A 19,661-nucleotide genomic window follows, 5' to 3' on the forward strand; every position below is an offset into this window, starting at 1 on the left:
TTCCCTCTCAGGACCGCTTTTGCTGCATCCCATATGGTTTGGTATGGCATATTTTCATTTTCGTTTGTTTCCAGGTAGTTTTTGATTTCTCCTTTAATTTCATCAATGATCCATTGGTTGTTCAGTAGCATGTTGTTTAATCTCCACATTTTTGTCACTTTCTCAGTTTTTTTTCATAGTTCATTTCCAGTTTCATAGCATTATGGTCTGAAAAGATGCTTGTTATGATTTCAGTCTTCCTAAATTTATTGAGGCTTGCTTTGTTTCCCAACATATGGTCTATCATTGAGAATGTTCCATGCGGACTTGAGAAGAATGTGTAGTCAGCTGTTTTTGGATGGAGTGCTCTGTATATGTCTACTAGGTCCATCTCGTCCAGTTTTTCGTTTAAGTCTACTATTTCTTTATTGACTTTTTGTCTGGATGATCTATCCATTGATGTAAGTGCGGTATTAAGATCCCCTACTATTATTGTGTTGTTGTTAATGTCTCCTTTTAGGTTTGTTAATAGCTGCTTTATGTACATTGGTGCTCCTACGTTGGGTGCATATATATTTAAAAGTGATATGTCTTCTTGGTGCAGTGTCCCTTTTATCATGATATATTTCCCTTCTTTGTCTTTCTTAACCTGTTTTATCTTGAAGTCTACTTTTTCTGATATGAGTATGACAACACCTGCTTTCTTTTGTTTGCCATTACCTTGGAGTATTGTCTTCCATCCTTTCACTCTGAGCCTGTGCTTGTCTTTAGTGCTAAGATGTGTTTCCTGAAGGCAGCATATTGTTGGGTCTTGCTTTTTAATCCATCCTGCCACTCTGTATCTTTTGATTGGAGAGTTCAATCCATTTACATTTAGGGTAATTATTGATATATGAGGGCTTAATGTTGCTGTTTTGTCACTTATTTTCTGGTTCTTTTGTGTTTCCTTTGTTTCTTGTCCCATTTGTTTCGGACTGCCAATTCAGTTTGGTTGTTCTGTCTTATGACTCTTCTAGTTTTCTCTTTGTTTATCATATGTGATTTTGTTTTGATTATTTGTTTAGTGGTTACCTTGAGGTTTGTGTAAAAAATCTTGTGTACGAGATAGTCCATTATCTGATGGCCTCCTATTTCCTTATGCTAAGTCAATTCAATCACTTTCCTCTTCCCCTTCTAAGTTGTTCTTGTTATACCTTATTCTATCTTGTGTTGTGGCTGTGTGTTTACAGTGATGAGGTTAAATTTATTTTTGGTGAATTCCTTTCTTTGATCTTTGCTTTTGGTATTTAAGTGGTTGCTAACCTATTCCAGTAAAGATCTACTATTTTTCTGAGTTTATCTACCTATTTTTCTCCTTGCTCCAAGCTTTGTATTCCCTTTCTCTTCTTTTATTCAGGCCTGAGGGCCTTCTTGAGTATTTCTTATAGTGGGGGTCTCGTGGCCATGAACTCCCTTAGATTTTGTTTATCTGGGAGAGTTACTATTTCTCCATCATATTTGAAGGAGATTTTTGCTGGATAGAGTATTCTTGGCTGAAAGTTTTTGTCTTTCAGTATTTTGAATGTATCATTCCAGTCTCTCCTAGCCTGTAAAGTTTCTGTTGAGAAATCCGCTGAGAGCCTGTTGGGAGTTCCTTTGTATGTTACTTTTTGTTTTTGTCTAGCTTCCCTTAATATTGTTTCTTTGTCATTGACTCTGGCTAGCCTTACCACTAGATGTCGTGGAGTGGGCCTTTGCCCATTGACGTATTTAGGTGATCTGTTGGCTTCACTTACTGGTATTTCCTGCTCCTTCCCCAGATTTGGGAAATTCTCAGCTATTATTTCCTTGAATAGGCTCTCTGTTCTTCTTTCCTTCTCTTCTCCCTCAGGAATACCTATAATTCTTATGTTACATATCCTAATAGAGTCAGATATTTCTCGGAGACTTTCTTCATTTCTTTTTAGTCTTTGTTCTCTCTCCTCTTCCATCTGGAGCATATCTGTATTCCTATCCTCTAAAATGCTAATTCTTTCCTCCATATTGTCAGCTCTGTTCTTTAAAGATTCCAGATTCTCCTTTATCTCCTCCATTGTGTTCTTCATCTCCATCAGCACTGATTGGTTTTTCTTTATGATTTCAATCTCTTTTGTGAAGAAACTCCTATCTCATTGAATTGTTTGTCTGTGTTGTCTCGTATTTCGTTGAGCTTTTTTATGATAGCTATTTTGAAATCTCTGTTGTTTAGGTTATGGATTTCTGTGTCTTCAGGGTTGGTTTCTGGGTGCTTGTCATTTTCCATCTGGTCTGGTGAGTTCATGTATCTTTGCATTGTAGTTCCTGTATTGGCTTTGTTTTTCCTCACCCTGGAAATCTCTGGTTGCAATTTCCACCCGCCGCCACTGTGTGGGGGTAAAGGGCTGTGTAATCTGAGCCCCCGACACTCTGCCGTGGTTTTTCGCTACGATCCATGAGTCAGTTGGTCTGGTCTGGTCAGCTGAGCTGCAAGGTCCGGTTTGCGGGGCGGGGGAGGGGGGGCTCTCTCTTTTGCCTGCTAGGTCCCTGGTATGGGGGGCTTCTCCTTTGCCCCTCGTTATCCCCTCTCTGGGGTGCTCAGACGTTGATGGTACCCAGTAGCAGTTCTGAGTCCTCTGTGTGGGAGTTTCCCATTGGCTGAGAGATCCTGAAGAGCTACGGTTTCCCGGCAGAGGGCCGCCTCACCCTCCTCTCTGGGAGCCGTGCGGACCCGGATCGCTGATCTGATGGGGAGGGAGAGGAGTTCTCCTTACCTCTCCTCACTTCCTCCGGGGGCCCAGCATGTTCCCCTCTCAGATGTGCAGCAGTGTGGATGTTTCCGATCTTGCTTTTCACTGTCTAGGATTCCATTGTTGGTCTGTGACTGTTCCTTTTGTTGTATCTTATCAGGGGAAGAGTTTACAGGAAAGCTCACTCCCCCATGACGCTGACGTCAGCTCCTGAAATTGTATATTTTGTATTTATTTTCTCTCCTGTGTTTTGCAGGCTTGCTTTGACAGACAATCAGAATTGACTGGTGACATTTGTTTCAATGAAAGCAACAGCGTGAATAGTAAGTAGTTTTTCCTATTATTCATTGGTTATAGGATGTAGACTCCTCTCTGGCACCAAGATGAGCTTTATTAAATTACCATTCCTTCCTCCAACCCATTTAAGCAAATATCATCTTGCCTCATTAGCAAATAAGATGCCAAATACATGGCTTAACTTTTCTCTATTATCTATATTCCCCAGAGCAACATAAGTACTGTCAAGGTGCAGATCACTTAAGATGTGTTCTTGGTTGTAAGTAACAGAAAAAGCAGACTCCATATAGCTTAAATAATGAGAACAAAGTTATTAGCTCTCACAACAAGAAGTCCTAAAGTAGGATGGGTCCATAGTTGGTTAATTGAGTAGCTCTAGAATATCACCAAGATCTGGGTTCTAATATCTTCAGTGGGCTCTCTCTTCTGTTTATTTCTTTTTTTTTAATTAATTAATTTATTTTTTCCCCCAAAGCCCCAGTAGATAGTTGTATGTCATAGCTGCACAGCCTTCCAGCTGCTGTATGTGGGACGCAGCCTCAGCACGGCCGGAGAAGCGGCACGTGGGTGCGCGCCCAGGATCCGAACCCGGGATGCCAGCAGCAGAGCGTGCACACCCAGCCACTAAGCCATGGGGCCGGCCCCTGTTTATTTCTTTTTAATCAGCCTTTCCAGAAATCCCCCAACAGGCTTTCACACATTCATTGGCCAAAACTGTCATACACCCTTGCTTAAGTCAACCCCTGGCAAAGCAGATGGGACCACCATGATTGGCTTAAACCAATCATTACTCCCTTCCTAGGGCTAGGGATGGGACCCACATCCCCTGAAGCACATGGTCACTAAGAGGAGAGTGAATATCTAAACAAAGTTAAAGTCCTGTTTAAAAGGAGAAAGGAAGGAAGGCAATCAACAGAATCTGCTATGATACTATGCATAAATGATATTTATTTGCCTTTTCTATTTCCAAAAATGTTTCTTGTCACATCATTCAGAGTTTTATCTAAGTTTCTTGAATCCTTGTCATCCTTCCCAGGGCAGCAAGGGTGATTTTCATGCTCCCTAATTCACTTAATTTCTGTCTGCAGTTCTGTGCCCCTCAGAAGAGCTAGCTGAACAGAGACACCCTACACCCATCACTAACTGACAATTCTATTGGCTACTGGACTTACAGTAGTATTGACCATAGAAATCCTTCAACTATTCCCAAGAAGGAAGAGAGATTGCTATCTGTCTATTCAAAGTGAAGTTTGGATACCAACAGAATTAATATCACCTGGCAGCTCCTGAGAAATGCAGAATCCCAGGCCCCACCCTAGACCCAGTGAGTTGTAATATACATTTTCTCAAGACCCACAGGAATTTGGTATGCACATTATACATCTAAAGGACAATTCCTTGGGGTCATTCTCCCGGATTTCTTCCTATTTCCAAAGTATTTCCCTGCTTTAACCAACAAAGTGAAGCACGTGTAGTAGAGAATAACTGAACATGCATTATTTCAATAGCTCACACCATTATCATGTTAGTCAAAGAGAATCCTTCATACCAATTTGAAGGACATTTTCCCTATTTAAAAAACAATTATTTACTCCTTAGAGCCTTTCAGTATTTTCAAAGCAATTGCCCCTCCATTCTCTCATTTGTTCAAAATGGCAGCCCTACAATAAGGCCAAATCCTCCTTCTGAGCTTATCTCCTCTGTTCTCTTAAGGTTTCCAATACTGTCAGATTCTATCTAACCCTTACCTCAAGCAAAGTCTATCCTTGGGACAACATATGATGTCAGCCATTTATATTTTATATACTTTCACAGATTTGTTCTAATAATTTGTAGTCATCTGTCTCATGAGGAAAAAAAGTCTTGGTCTCCCATTAAAGGAATATCATACAAGGAAGAACAAAGAGATATGACATTTTGACTAGATCAGACTTGGATCAGTTTCATCTGAGCAACTGAGCTCCTGGAGTTCTGTGTTAAGAGGGAGTCTGAGACCGCATCTTGGTTCACCAGGAAAAAACATTTTGTGATCAGTCAGTGATGTCTGCTAGGGCTATGGGATAAAAACATAGCCGTATGTCAGCCATATAACGTTTCATACGAACATTTCCTAAACCTTTACATGTCATGCATTGTCAAGCTACTTACACACTGTCTTAGTTAGCTGTTGCTGACTATCAAATTACCCCAAAATTTAGTGGCTTAAAAGAATAATATTTATTATCTCACAGCTTCTGTGGGTCAGGAATTTTTGTACAGCTTTCCTGGGTGCTTTCTCTCAGGATTTCCCACAAGGACACAATCAAGATATCAGCCAAGGCTGCAGTCTTACTCAAAGGCTCAAATGGGGAAGGATCCCCTTCCAAGCTTACTCATGTGGTTAGTGGTAGTGTTGAGTTCATTGAGGGCTATTGCACTAAGGGTCTCAGTTCCTCACTGGCCATTGTCCAGAGACTGCCCTCAGTTCCTTGCCAGATTACCCTCTCCTTTAGGGTGGGTATGCAAGAAGAGTGAGAAAGAATATTAGCAACAGGGAGGTCACAGTCTTTTGTAACCTGGTTATAAAAGCATTATCCCATTACTTTTGCCTATTATATTCACTAGATGTAAGTCACTACAGTCCACTCGAGGGGAGGGGATTACACAAGGGTGTGTGAATACTAGGGAGTGGGAATCACTGGGAGCCATCGTGCAAGCAGCCTGCCGTATATGCTTTATCCTATTTAATACTCACCCCAACCTCTTACGATATGTATTATTATTACCCCATTTTAAAAGTGAGGAAGTAAGCATAGAGAGGCAGTCATTTATTCAATATGACACAGCTAATAAGGGACAGAGCTAGGATTTTGACCCAGGTCCACCTGACTTTAAAGCTGATGTTATTGTCACTATGCCTTTTGCCATCTCTAGAATTACTCTGGAGCAGCCTTCAAAATGTTTTGAGCATGAACCCCTGTTAGCAAAAACTTTCAGAATACACCCTTACTACATGCATGTGTATTTACAAAGTGCATCCTAATCTGTAATTAAATATGAGTAAAGCTTACTTTTAAAAGTGATTATGAGTAGAAATTCTTTTATCCCCACCACAATGGCTTGTCTTGCCCTTCCGAGATCACTCCTACGTTGGAGATTACTGAGCTAACGCTCTTCTAGCTGCAACATCCTATGATCCATGACTCCCTAGTGGACAGTCAAGTGGGCTAACTGAGGATACAAGTGGAAGCTTCTGCTGCCCAACCACTTAAAGCAGGGAGAAACTGGCTGTCAGCTTCCTCCTCATTCCATGATGTGTGATAGGAGAAATATTGAGTAAGTAGGGATTTCTACAACTCCTTCTTCTTACTTGTCATCAAGTCACTTACGGAAGGGTTTTGCGGGATTGGATCAGCCGTCTCCCAGCCTCGGAGCTGTGGGGCTTCACTGTGGGAGGAAAAACAAAAATGTCTTTAAATGCTGCCTCCTGATTGGGCTTGAGGGATGGAGAAAAGTTCAGATGTAGTTTCCAATCGACACTCTGTACTTTATAAAGACCTATCTATTATTGTCTAAAAATTATGTATATATTTATTTTAAATACGTAATTCATGCTCATGGTAAAAACATGTTTAATGCATTATGGATATTTAGTGAAAATTAAGCTTTCTGCAGAAACTATCTTTAACTGTTCTGCTGTTCTCCCTAAAATAACCACTTTGTATGTGTATATCCTTCCAGTGAGCATCTGTTTCCATTCAAATATACATATGGATGTGCCTTATTTTTTCTTTTAACCCAGATGGTAAAAAATGTTCTGCACCTTGATGTTTTTCACTTATACTTTCTTGGAGATGCTGTTACATTTGAACACACAACACTTTTTTATTCTTAATAGCCACATAATGTTCTATAGTATGAATGCACCAAAATTTATGTAAATAGTACCCTATAGCTGGATATTTAGGTTGATTCCAATCTTTTGCTCTCATAAACAATGCTATAACAAATATATCCTTGAGAGAATTGTTTTGGAAAGCATTTGCCTTTCACTGTGTTGTCTAACAGCTTTTTTCTGACCACTTAAGAACCACGTAGTCCTTGCTGGGGCCAGGTTGGGGGAGTGACACTGAGTGTCAGGGACCTATGACCACCTTCTGTACTCCTCCTATGAAAGTCTCTGACAATGCTCACCTTGCGCCAGTACTTGGTGCCTTAGCTGAATAAGCCTCAGAATACTGCTAAGAGAAAAGTATGTGACTTTCCTGGAAGACTAGAGAAACTAAGGCTCCGTCTTCCATCTCTGGATTTCCAAATGCAGTCCTGGGAAACACATGTAAGAATTCTGCCATGGACTGGCTAAAAGGATTTATCCAGGGTGGTGTGGGTGGCCTGGAGCAGCGCCAGAGCGGTGTGGTGGGAGAGCCCCAGCTTTCAGGTCAGTGTGTGCAAACTGTGTGGGCGGCTCCCCAAATCAAGATACTGTCACCAGAAAATGGGGGGTTGGATTGGATGCTTGCCAGGCACAAACCACAGGTGCCCACTCTAAGGAGTGTTCAAGCAGGACTCTCATCAGCAACACTTTGTGACCATCCCTTCTATAGCTCTGAGTCTCCTTGCCTCTCTGGTCCTCTTTCCTCGTCCACACTAGATGACCTCTAAGATCACATCCATCTCAAGCTTACCCAAACTTTGTGATTTGCCATCGTGAATAGGGGGAAGGAGGTATTTGGCTCAGGCATCTGCCTTTATTTTGCTTGATCCCCATCTTGTCAGAGCACTCAGAACTCACCAGGTGTGGAAATCTGCCCTTTCTTCTTGCCTTCCTAGCCAGCTGCATGTGGGAATTATTCACAGTTGCCCAACTGAAATGCCTTCCAAAGACACATGTTTGCATTGATTTTCAAATCAGTATTCTGGCCAGGGTGACAAACACACACTGAAATCTCAACCTCTGAGTTCTGACTGGGCAAGATTTTTCATGTGTGGACAAATTGTTATAAGCATACAGATGGCTAGGCTGACTGTATTGTTTCCTTCCGCCAAGTATCACAGCGGGTGGTGGGGGGAGTGGAGATTTCTTAATAACAACAGCAGCAGCAGCAGAAGCTACATTTGAGTTTCTCTTTTATCCTAGAGTCTATATGACACATGGAGCATTGTGGTGAAGAATATGGGACCTGGTGTCAGTCTAACTGGTTTGGAACCCCATCTCCATCCCTCAGTAGCTGTGTCACTCTGGCATATTTCTTGACCTCTCTGAACATCACTTACACCATCTACAAAAACTGTAACCACACCTACCTCGAAACAGCTAGTGTGAAGATCAAAGGAGGCAGCCCGTGGCAAGCACTTAGCCCAGTGCCCAGCACATAGTATGCATGCAGTACCAGTTGGCTATTCTTGTAGCTGTCCCTGCAAGGTTGTTTCTCCCCATTTCATAAATGTGCAACCTCAGAATCAGAAGGTAAATAACTTGCCAGAGACCAAAGTGGCAGAACTGGGGTTTAAACTTAGGTCCATCTACCTCGCTAATTCTTCACATATTTATTGGGTGCCTCCTATGTTCCATGCACTGGGAATAGAGCGGCAAGTGAGCAAGGCATCGTCCTGGTCCTCATGGAGCCGGCAGTCTAGAGAGATGCCATGGAGCTCCTTGACATACCTCCCGCCCACTGCCTTTGTGAAGCTGCCCCGGGGCACAGAGTTAAAATGCCCCTGAATAGTCTTGACAGCAACTGTAATAGCTAATATTTGTTGGGTGCTATTGGGTGCTCATTCAATCTCCCCAGTAGTCCTGTGAGGCAGCTACTATTATTATCATTTTACAGATTAGAAATCTGAGGCTTGCAGAAGGCAGAACACCTTGTCAAGGCAAGATCATGTAGCTAGAAAATGGTAGAGCTGGGATCTGACCGGGCAACATACTAGCACAGTTCGTCGTATTATTTCCAAGGAGGCAAGGTGACTTGTGACTGGGATGGGAGCTAGAGCAAGAAGCTATGTTACTCCTGCATCCCACATCTAATCATGTATAAAGTGTGTCCCATTTTTTGCACCCTGGGCTCCTGTAGTTACCCTCTGAGGGTAAAAAATACTAAAAGAGACATTTAGCCATGAAAACAAAGAAATTGAGCACTATCTAATTAAAATCAGGCAGCAGGACTTACACTGACTAACTCTGCTCTGCTGAGTTGCATTTTCAAGGACCCCTGCATCAAGGGGCAAGTTCCGTTAGGTCAGCCAGTGGCAGATACTGGTCCCCATTGGCCGTGGAAGTGGGGCTTGACGTGGCTGGATGCAGACAGGCATAGCCCGAGAAGCCGTGGGCAGAGGCAGAGCCCAGGAGCCGGACTGATAAACACAGCCCCAGCCTGGTGACTTCTGCAGAGCTGCCGCAGATCATGGAGAGGGTTGTGTTCAAAGGAGTCGAACAAACTTAGTTCTGCCTCCCTGATTCAAAAGATTCATTTGAATCTCCACAGGCGCCTGGTGGGTCCAAGGAGCCAGTGATGCCGGCAGTAAGTAAAATGCCGCCAGCGTGATTTTACCCCATTTACTGGCTTTATTCATGGCTCACAGTTACCAGCCAGCGAGGGAAGGTCTGCACAACCCTAAGGCACTGTGAGTTTGTTGATGAGGAGTAAAAACAAGACAGAGAAGAGAGGTTCCCTGCAGAAAACAAAGGCCTGGCCCTTCACAGACAGACAAAGCTGAACACAGCTGGAGCCTGAGATCAGGTTTGTGTTACTTACAAAAGAGAACACCCAGCCGAAACAGAGACGAGCTTTGTATTCTTGTTCCCAACCTGGAATTAAGACATCTAAAGCAATAAGTCCTTTATGGATCAGCTCCCCACCTGCCTCCCAAGGTGTGGACAATCACCCCAGGAAAACATCAAGAATGTCCCGGGACTGTGCTGCGGAGGCCGAGCACAGTTGATGGAGCCAGATATCGGATGTCATCCCTTTCTGAGGGCTTGCTGATCAGGTGTCTCACTTGAGCCTCGCAGCTCCAAGGGAAGGGACACATGGCATTTTAACTCATTTTATGCATGTACAACCTCTGATTATCCAGACAGATTATGAGATCTGCCTAAAGTCACGCAGCAATTTGATGGAAGAAATGGAACCAGAACTCTGATGGCTCTGCTCCTAGTGCACACTGAGACTTCAGCTGTGTCTCCAGGGGAAACATGAGAAAGTGTACAGGGTGCTCTGTACCACCTGGGAAGCCCTAAGTCCTGATTAGCTGGCATTAAGTTGCTGGGACCTCTAGCCACTTTTCCCCTGGGGCCAAGATGAAGACAAACATCATTTACTTTGCATGTCCCCCTCCTGGAGTTATACTGGTGAAGCTTCTAATGAGCCACAGTGGAAGAAAATATCATCTTCAAGTAGGAATGTCTGCTTTAGGAAAGTCTGCTGCATCTTCCTACCTGCAGAGGAAAACACTAAATCAAGTATATGAATAAACAGAAAAGTTATCTGTGATAATTCTACAAGTGCTTACGTGAGTCTTTATAATGGCAAATTGCCCAAGAGCCTTCAGATCCATCATATGGGCTTTTTGAAAAGTAGTTTCTGCCATTGCTAATGGAAATATCATGTTTTCACCTAGATAGATTCTGCAATTGCACATCAAAGTAGCCGGGAGGTCGGGCTGCGTGGGATGGGAATGTCTGTGCATTGTGTGACTCCTTGCTGGAACAGAAGCAGATGTTTCTGGCACTCTGAAACTCTCTTACCTAGAACATGCCACTACACTGCTGAAGAATAAACTGTGGCAGGTGGTCAAAAGTCAGATAGAATGGGATTCGAGGCCTAGATCTGCCACTTTCTAGCTGTGTGACGCTGGAGAAATATTAATTGCTCTGAGTCTGTAATTCCTCAACTATAAGATAGAGCTGCTAATGTACCCAACAAATGGTATGTAAGTATTTAGCTAAATAATTGGGCCATCTCAGTAGTAGTAGTAGTATCATTCTAATAGAGCTGGAAATGACTCCAGAAATCACCTCACCCAGAGGCTCCCAACCCTGGCTGAAGCTCAGCATCACATGAGGCGCTTTCTGAAAATGCCCATGGCTGGGTCCCAGACACTCCTATCCCACTCAGCCTGCTTTTACGTTCTCAACCTCGTAGACCTCCTTGCTCCTTTAATAAGCAACTACAGAGTCTGTCGAAGGCAAAAGTACAGTGTTCCCGTTAGTAAAGACTGTAAATATTTTTCAAAATCTCTGAGGATAGAGACCAGGTTTCTGTCTTTTCAAAGCTCTACAGATGATTCTTAAGCAGTTAAGACCAGCCTCAGTCCTTAGAACGAACGATCTGGGGAGCCACTGACCTAAGCCCTAGAAAGGCCAAGACAACTGAAGATCACAGAAACACGGAAATAATTAGCAAATAATAATAATAACAACAACAACAACAACAGACACACCCTCAGTTTTTCTGATTTCTTGTCTAATGACCTTCTCACCAAATCAACGCAACAAAATTAAAGAAAGAACAAGATGGTTTTTGTAGTCGATTGTTTCAAGTGTGGTCCATGTGGTCCTGGTCTACAGTGTGTTAGTAACTGTTTAGGGCCATCAACTGAATTTTCACTAAGGACTTACTCTGTGGATTTCAGTCAGAACCACAAACCCAGGGATATTTGGGGATCTATCTGAGTGTTAAAGCATCACTGACTTGCCCCAGAGGAGGCCAGCTTTTTAGGACCCAAGGCCACAGTCCACGCATCATAACCCCATCCCAACAGACACAACTTCCAGGTGGCTTCCTAGATGACAGGCATTGTGCCCAGAAGGATATGATCAGATTGGAAGGGCAAACCTAGCACACAACGCATCAGGGATGGCAGTGCTGTTGATGTAAACTGAGGACAGGATGAAAAAGAGAGGCAAAATTTGCTTTTAATAAATGCCATAAGTGTTAATAATGACATTTGCTTTAAATAACAGAATACTTGTTGCACTCAATATTTCTCTATGCTCTAGTTTCTTCAGTTGTAAAATAAGGATTCGTAATGTGCCTACTTCCTAAGATTAAGATTAGATGATTTAATGCATGAGAAGCACTGAGCACAATGAAAACATCATAATTGTTCAATGAATGTTAGATATCGTTATAATTACTATTAGAATGTGGATTTGGTTTTTATAAGCAGTAAAATTTTCTCACATCTAAGAAAAATACAGTGAATTATTCAGTTGAGGGCATTTCTATATGTAACAATAACATTACATTTATCTAATATGGCTACCATTTAGGGCTTTAGATACCATATTACTTTTTTATTGCTGTGTAACAAATTACCAGAAACATAGCAGCTTAAAGCAGCACCTATTTATTATGTCACAGTTTCTGTAGGTCAGAAATCCAGGTAAGGTACGGCTAGGTTCTCTCTATAAGGTCTTACAAGGCTGAAATCAAGGTATTAATTGGGCTGCGTTCCTTTCTGGAGCCACTTCCAAGCTCATTCATGTTGTTGGCCAAATCCAGTTCCTTGCAGTTGTAGGACTGGTCCTACCTCCCATTTCTTTCCTAGTTGTCAGAGCTGGAACTATTCTCAGCTATTAGAGGTCACCTGCATTCCTTGCCATGTGGCCCCGTCTATTGATCCACCTTCAAAGCCAGCAATGGAAAGTCTCTCTCCCATCGAATCCCTCTCACACTTCGAATATCTCTTGTCAGGAAGAGCCCAGTCCCTCTGAGGGGCTCACTTGATTAGTCAGACTCACCCAGGGTAAGCTCTGTATCTTAAGGTCAACTGCTTAGGGACCTGAATTACATCTGCCAAACCCCTTCCCAGCAGTACCTAGAAGAGTATTTGATTGAATGGGAGAAGGTGTTGTGTAGACCAGGGACCAGGAATCTTGGGGACCATCTTAGAATTCTTCCTACCACAAATACATTTTCTGTCAACTCTGGTTTGGATTAAAACAAAATAAGATGGTAAAATAATGAGAGTGACTTCCTTTTTATGTGCAGCTTGTAAAATAATTCTTTGAAGATTATTCTCATTGTTTTATAATCAGACCCCATATGTGGGAAATCCAAGATCCTTGGTCAGCACTTAGCAGGAATGAGAGTTAAAGATGCTAATGGTAATGTACTATTAGACCCCTTACAAATAATCCCAAATACTCTTCAATTCTGGCTATAAGTCACTTAATCCTTTTATGCCTATTTTGTCACCTGTAAAAGGAAGAGATGAACATTTACCTCACAGGACTGAAATGAAAATTTAAGGATATGTTTTACATAAATGATAATGCTGATGAACAGCTGTCATTTCTTGCAAACTTACCAGGTGCAGGCACAGCACATACTTCTAGGGGCATTGTGGTATAATTGAAGGTGTGTGGCTCCAGAATTGAGACAAGACCCAGGATTCAATCTCAGTTCTATCTCCTTGGGTGAATTTCTTAACCACTCAGAGCCTCAATAACTTTGGAGAGTGGTGATGGAAAGAATAGATAATAGGTAAAAATAAAGGATAAATAATGGTCCACAGCATAAGTGTGGACCTAGTGTAGGGTGTCCCCCCAGCATATGGTGAGTATGTAATACGGACCCTACAGTAGTACTCTTTCTTTCTAAAACTGCATTCATTCAAGTATCACCTTTGTGATTTTTGCCCTCAATGCATACCATCTATTCATACTACTTGCATACTATATATTCTTTTAAATCAACTTTTTTTCTTATCCATGAGATCATGGTTTTGATATGATTTTCATTTTTTTCTAAGCTCATGTTAAAATAAATGGTAACTGTTCAAATAAAAGTATACTGAGCAACATTACCATGTGTATTAGTAGAGATAAAAATACCGCACTTTTAGAAATACTGCAGTTAGGATATGAAAAGTCTCCGTCTCAATGAAAGACACTGTGCCTCGAGGTCCCTGAGGAAATAAATTGAGAGCTGCCCAGATTTTAAACAACTTAATTTTTTTTTGAGAGATTGCCTTTGAATTGAATTCATCTGATGTTTAAATTAAGCCTAGGGAATAGAAAAATATATATATTCAGTTAAGATAATATGGAAATATGTGAGGGCCAGAGCTCACACTCAGATCTAAGTCCCACGTTTTTTCACATCACAACTAAAAATGGGGACAATAGAAGGAGGCTGGTGAGGAGGTAGGTGGGGGGAAGAGTAGAGAAGGAAAGCTAGAAATGCAGGGGAAGAGTGACTGGCAAATGTGCATCCAGAGAAGGAGAGAGACAGACAGAGTACACATCAGGAAAGACGTGAGGGAAAAGGATTTGGTAAATTCTTAAGGGATTATAAACCTTTCTGATTATCCCATACTTGGGCTTCTATGGGTTTTAAAATGCAGGTAATTTCTATCACTTCTCTTCGTGTGTTATATTGGTGATTGACAGCTTTTCAGCTTTCCTTTCTCTTAAGCCTTTAGAACTCTTCTCAGAATCCACGTGATATGGTTGCCCACGAGGCAAAATTATCGACTGTACAACATGCTCATAATCAAGGCAGTAGGACTCTAGGATCTGAAAATCAAGCTGGGATCTTAACTCTGAGTCTTTCTCTTTCGTCTAAAAAATAGCCACACTACTTGTCTTACGGAAACCAACTGAAAATGCTGTTGATCAAGAGAATGAGATGGTTCCAGTGTTTCTTTTTGGCTTTTCACTCCTTACTAAGTGGTTCTCAGGAGGTGGATTTCTTGCAGCCATTTGCATCTATAGCTGGAATTAAATTCTCTGCCTTTGCCTCTTCCTGTCCCAAGAAGCCCACTGCAGTGCTGACTTCTCAGCACCTAGGGAAGAGCACTTTCATTCTATATTTTAATTAGGCCCTGACATCTGGTACGGACTGTGAGTACTTATGTGCACACCTGCAGGCTATTGGCTGTAAAGGAGCCAGGTCTATCTGGAGATTACTAGTGCAGTTGGAGACTGTAGTCATTTAATTTAATAGAGCAATTGTGTGGGCCTTGTAGAATGTACCACAATTGTGAAATGTGCCCCCACCCTCCATCTCAATTCCAGGTACTCTGCACTATTCCTTACGTAATGCACATTTCACCTCTCCTGTCAATCTCCATAACAAATACAGTCAGTTAAGAGACGCTTGGCAACAGAGCAGTCTTGGAAACTTTTCAAGGGAGAAGGAAGAGAGATGGGGCTCTAGAAAGCAACTGAATTGATAAAGACAATGAAATTTGCCAAGGATTTGGATGATGGTCTTCCCTCCTCTGTTAAACAAATGTGCTGTGTACCACTCCAACCTCGTCTAAGGCGCCTCCGTCTTTCAGTGTGCAGCAGGAGGTGCGCATCTGGCACCGAGACCAAGGTAAATGTGACAAGAGGTGGTCAGAGCAGTGATGAACACTTGTGTTTCCATGACATCGGGGATGACCCCTTCCTCTCCCAGGACTGGAGTACCAACCCAAGACTGAGGCTCCTGTTTTACGGAAACTCACTTGTAACATCCGTTTTTTTCCCACTGTATCCCCAGCACCTCTCATAGCGGCTGATGGAGCTTACATGTTCAATAGACAATTGTGGAAAGAAAGAATGAATAATCAGCCAGCTGAGGTAGTATTGCAGACCACTGAGACCCGTTGACTTCGTGAATTCAGCCTTCTGGATATTCTCAAAGCTCTGAGCCCACACTGGGTAACTGGTTGGAAAATTCCACCCATCAGTGTGTTCACTGGCTATAAAAACAGAGAAGCTCTTAGTTGGCTTCCACTGTTTCCTAATTCTCTCTTGCATGCCTGTGGAATCCCAGCTTGCTTACATTTTAGCTGAGGAGACAGGGCACTTGTAACATAGTGGCAAATGATACAGAACAGAATAACGCTTAATGTCATGGTCCTGATTAAACATTGGAGGAGTTCAGAGGAGAGAGAATTCCTACGGCACAGGAGAATGAGAAAGACCACGCTTTAGGTCTTGAGTATGGGCAGTCAGAGAAATTGTGGAAAGTCTTCCAGATAAAGAGGAAAGGAGACGTTTCAAGCTGTTAACAGCATGGACTATGGACAAACCTGGCTTATGTTCTCAGCTTCCCCATTTTCCAGCCATGTGAATTTAGGTAAATTGCATAATCTGTCTAAACCTTAGTCTTCTCTTTTAAAAAATGGTGATAATTGTGACTATGCTGTATACATTCTAGAAAGAATTAGGATTAAAGGAGGCAATGTGTGTAAAGGATTTAGAAAAGTTCCAGACATATAGCAAATGCTTAATAAATAATAACGATGATGGGAGGAGGAGGAAGGAGATGATGACAATGACAATAATGACTAAGACCCCATAGCAGAAGATTGGCCTGACTGGAAGAAAGGAAAGAGACTCATGTACACGGGAGGGAATTTGAGGGGACTAACATCAGATAGAGTAGAGGAACTGATTCAAGAAAACCTGGAAAACTGTGGAGTGACAAAGAAACGCTGAGAGACAGAAACATTCAGGACAGGAAAGGACAAGATTACTTGCAAGGAGAGCGAGGAAGTCAGACTTCAAAGGTCAGGTTCACCAAATGCAAAACACAAGTATTTAAAGGAATATACAGCAGAATCACTTAGGATACCAAGTTTACATGTGTCTGTACACAGTGGAAGAACAGTAACTTTCTTAAAGGTCAGTACATTTCCACAGACATCAGCATAGGGAGCATCTGGGATTAAATTGCTTCGTTAGGGTTTCAAAGTTTATGTCAAATAATCGAAGTTCTAGTATTTTGGGGACCAGAACCAATCAAAGTAACCTGTTACTTTGGGGTTTTCTGAGGATGAGGTGCCCCTTCCCCATATTGGAAGCAAAGTGTCGATTTGTGCTTCTACTAAAGTAATAGCTATAATCCGTTTCATGGCCACGGTTCTATAATTCCAAAATGAGGATTTTGGAGTCAGACGTGGGTTCAAATCCCAGAATTACCGTTAAATGGCACTGTGAGCACAGACAACTTACTTAACTTCTCTGAAGCAGTTTCTTCATTTATAAAAATGGATTAAAATACCTCTATTTTTTATGGATTAAGATACCTCAAGTAAGCACTAAGCGCAGCGCCTGACACATAAGGAGTATTCAGTCAGAGAAAACTGGTTTTCTCACATTGCCCACAGCAGTGCTTCCTCAGATTGCCCGAGTACCTCAGGGAAAACGCAGAGGTGAGAATAATGACCCAGACAGACAGTCCTGGGGGCTGGAACTTCTCCACTAAGCTTGGAAAATCCCCTGGAGACCGAGTGGGAGCAGGTGTCAACTCTAGCTGTCTTTTACTATGTTTGGGGTGAATGCATCTGTGTGTATGAAGTAGCACCATTGTTCACCTCAAGCAAAATGAGAAAAATAAAGAAAATGTAATATGTTTTTCATAAAGTTAAATGTATTTAACTTCAGGGACTGTCATTTATTCTAAGAGCATGTCCTTCTTAATGTTCTTAACAGAATAAAACCATTGTGAGAGCGAAAGTAGTTTCAGTTTTGATTTTCACTTAATTGGGGTAGTAAAAACTTGACAATCCTAGATCAGCTCCCAAAATTTCTTCGGAAATTTTATTGTATCACATAATCCAAAAAAAATGGGAGCCGTAGCCCGGGAAACAGAAAATCCTCGTTTTGCTGATTGGGATGTCAGGGGCAGTCACAGTATCCAGGGATATTGTCTTTGGGCAAATACAGGAAGCAAGGTCTTGGGAAAAGGATTCTAGCCTGCTCGGTTATTGATTATTTGAAGCCGCCTGCACACGATTTAAAACCCAATCACACCTCCTTTCACTGAAAGACCAACGCCCTGTTCTAAGTGTTGGTAAAGTGCCTGTTAGCAGTAAGAAGAGGTGCTGACTTATGGTCTGAGGGTAGCGGGTGCTCAGACTGCCTGATTTGCCTAGAATAAGAATGGAAGTTGATCCTTCTCTTGATGTTTAGAATTTGGGAGTCATATCCTAAAACTGCTGGTACTTTCTTCTGTTATCTAAAGATCCAGCTCTGAGAACATTTGTGAGATGCTGAAGTCGGGGCCTGAACCTCTCCGAGCGTGGCCTCGATGCTGCCTTTGCAGACATGGCTGTGGCAGTAATGTTAGCCGATGCCCGAGGACTCCAGAATTCCCATTAACAAGCAAATCCTGGAGCAGAGAGAGCAAATACAAGGGATGAATTACTATATTCACACAGGAAACAGAAATTAAGGAAACGGGTACAACATTTGGATTTTCGCTCTGGAGGAAGGTGATTCTGAAAGGAAAATAATTCGCCTTCGATGAGGATGGAAGGAGACGAATGAAATGTTTGCATGAAGGTGGTGAAAAGAGATGGTAGGAGAAAGCACAGGAAAGAGCAGACAGATGGATGTTCCTTTGAGTACAGACATATTGACTGTTCTTACACAGCCTATTGCTATGGGTGTCTGTAAAACATACGCTCTGATGTTTGGAAAGACTAGATTTAGAAAGACCTCAGATGTTCACCCATGTCTTACTGAGTTCAGTAAAACACATGGAGAAGCAATGATGTTTAAAAAAAAAACTGGCTCTGTTTTATTTTCTTTCTTACAGTCAGTGAAAGATAATTACAGACACATCATTCATGGGTGACAAAGCTATTCTCTTATTAACGGTGTTAGAGCCTTGGAATACGCTATCATGCTTATGGGTGTCTTCCTGATACAATTTAAAGACTAAGGTATTATTCAAAGTATGAACTGTCATTCCAGAAGAGACATGGAAAAAAATTATAGTATAGATTGATGCACCAGACAGATACCAGGCAGGGCTTTCCTTATCATGGAGGGTGCAAAATATTTAAGGTGTCTGTGCCTAGAATTATATGCAAAGTCACATAAAAAGGCAAACTCAGAGAAAATAATTAGAGCTTAAAAGGATGCTGAAAGGCAAGTCCAACCTTCTTTTACAGATTCTTGAATCATAATTTTTTTATTGGTGAAAGGAACTCTAAAGATCATAATTTAAGTTATTATGGATTGGATAGCTAATTTGATGGTTCTTTTGTAGTTATAGAATCTGAGACTCGAAGAGACCCAAACACAGCTTTGCTAATAATCCTACCACTTCACAGGTTTCCCAAGAAAATCGTGTACAATGACTAACAATAAAAGGGATGCAAAGTATTACATTATTGATAGAGTTGGAAATGTTGCAAAGCTCTGATAAAAAGTGTAGGCTGAATCACAGGGCTCACTGAGACCTCAATTATTATTCTTACCTGGAGCCTGTCTCTCTCTCTCTCCTCCCCATCTAAATCTTGACCCCAGTATTCCAAGACGTGCCAGTAGGAAATGAGAGGTGACCACGTCCCAAGAGGTACCCAAGTCAACTCACCCATCTGGGGACATTGAATCAGAAAAAAAGGGAGACTAGTAGCCTCCCCCTAGTGGCCAGGCCTGCCTATATCTGCTCACCACACAGACAGGAAGACAGAAGTATAAGAAAGAGACTGAAGCTTTTCAAGGTACAATGACCTTGACCACTAGTGACCTCTGTGTCAATGCTTTGGTCAGTCGGATAAGCGTCTTCTCTTTCCTTGTAGAGGAACTGAGAAGTAAATGAACATGGCAAAAGCTTCCTGGCATAGGGAAGTGTTTCTGGAGTGCACATGTTTCTGCCCCTACCATAATAACAATGTCCACCACATATTAAGTATATACAATATGCTAGG

General features: G+C 41.9%; 1 protein-coding gene across 2 annotated transcripts in view; it reads left to right on the forward strand.

Moving 5' to 3' along the window:
- Positions 1 to 19,661, forward strand: part of ATP10B (ATPase phospholipid transporting 10B (putative)) — a 300,183-nt gene that overhangs the window by 123,425 nt on the left and 157,097 nt on the right. For both annotated transcript variants that reach the window (XM_087429455.1, XM_087429456.1), the window contains exon 3: positions 2,980 to 3,046. The gene's annotated coding sequence lies outside the window, so the exon portion shown is untranslated. The remainder of the gene's footprint in view (positions 1 to 2,979; positions 3,047 to 19,661) is intronic.

This window comes from Ceratotherium simum, chromosome 4, assembly GCF_057802395.1.
Source record: "Ceratotherium simum simum isolate JZ-2026a chromosome 4, ASM5780239v1, whole genome shotgun sequence".
Taxonomy (NCBI): domain Eukaryota; kingdom Metazoa; phylum Chordata; class Mammalia; order Perissodactyla; family Rhinocerotidae; genus Ceratotherium; species Ceratotherium simum.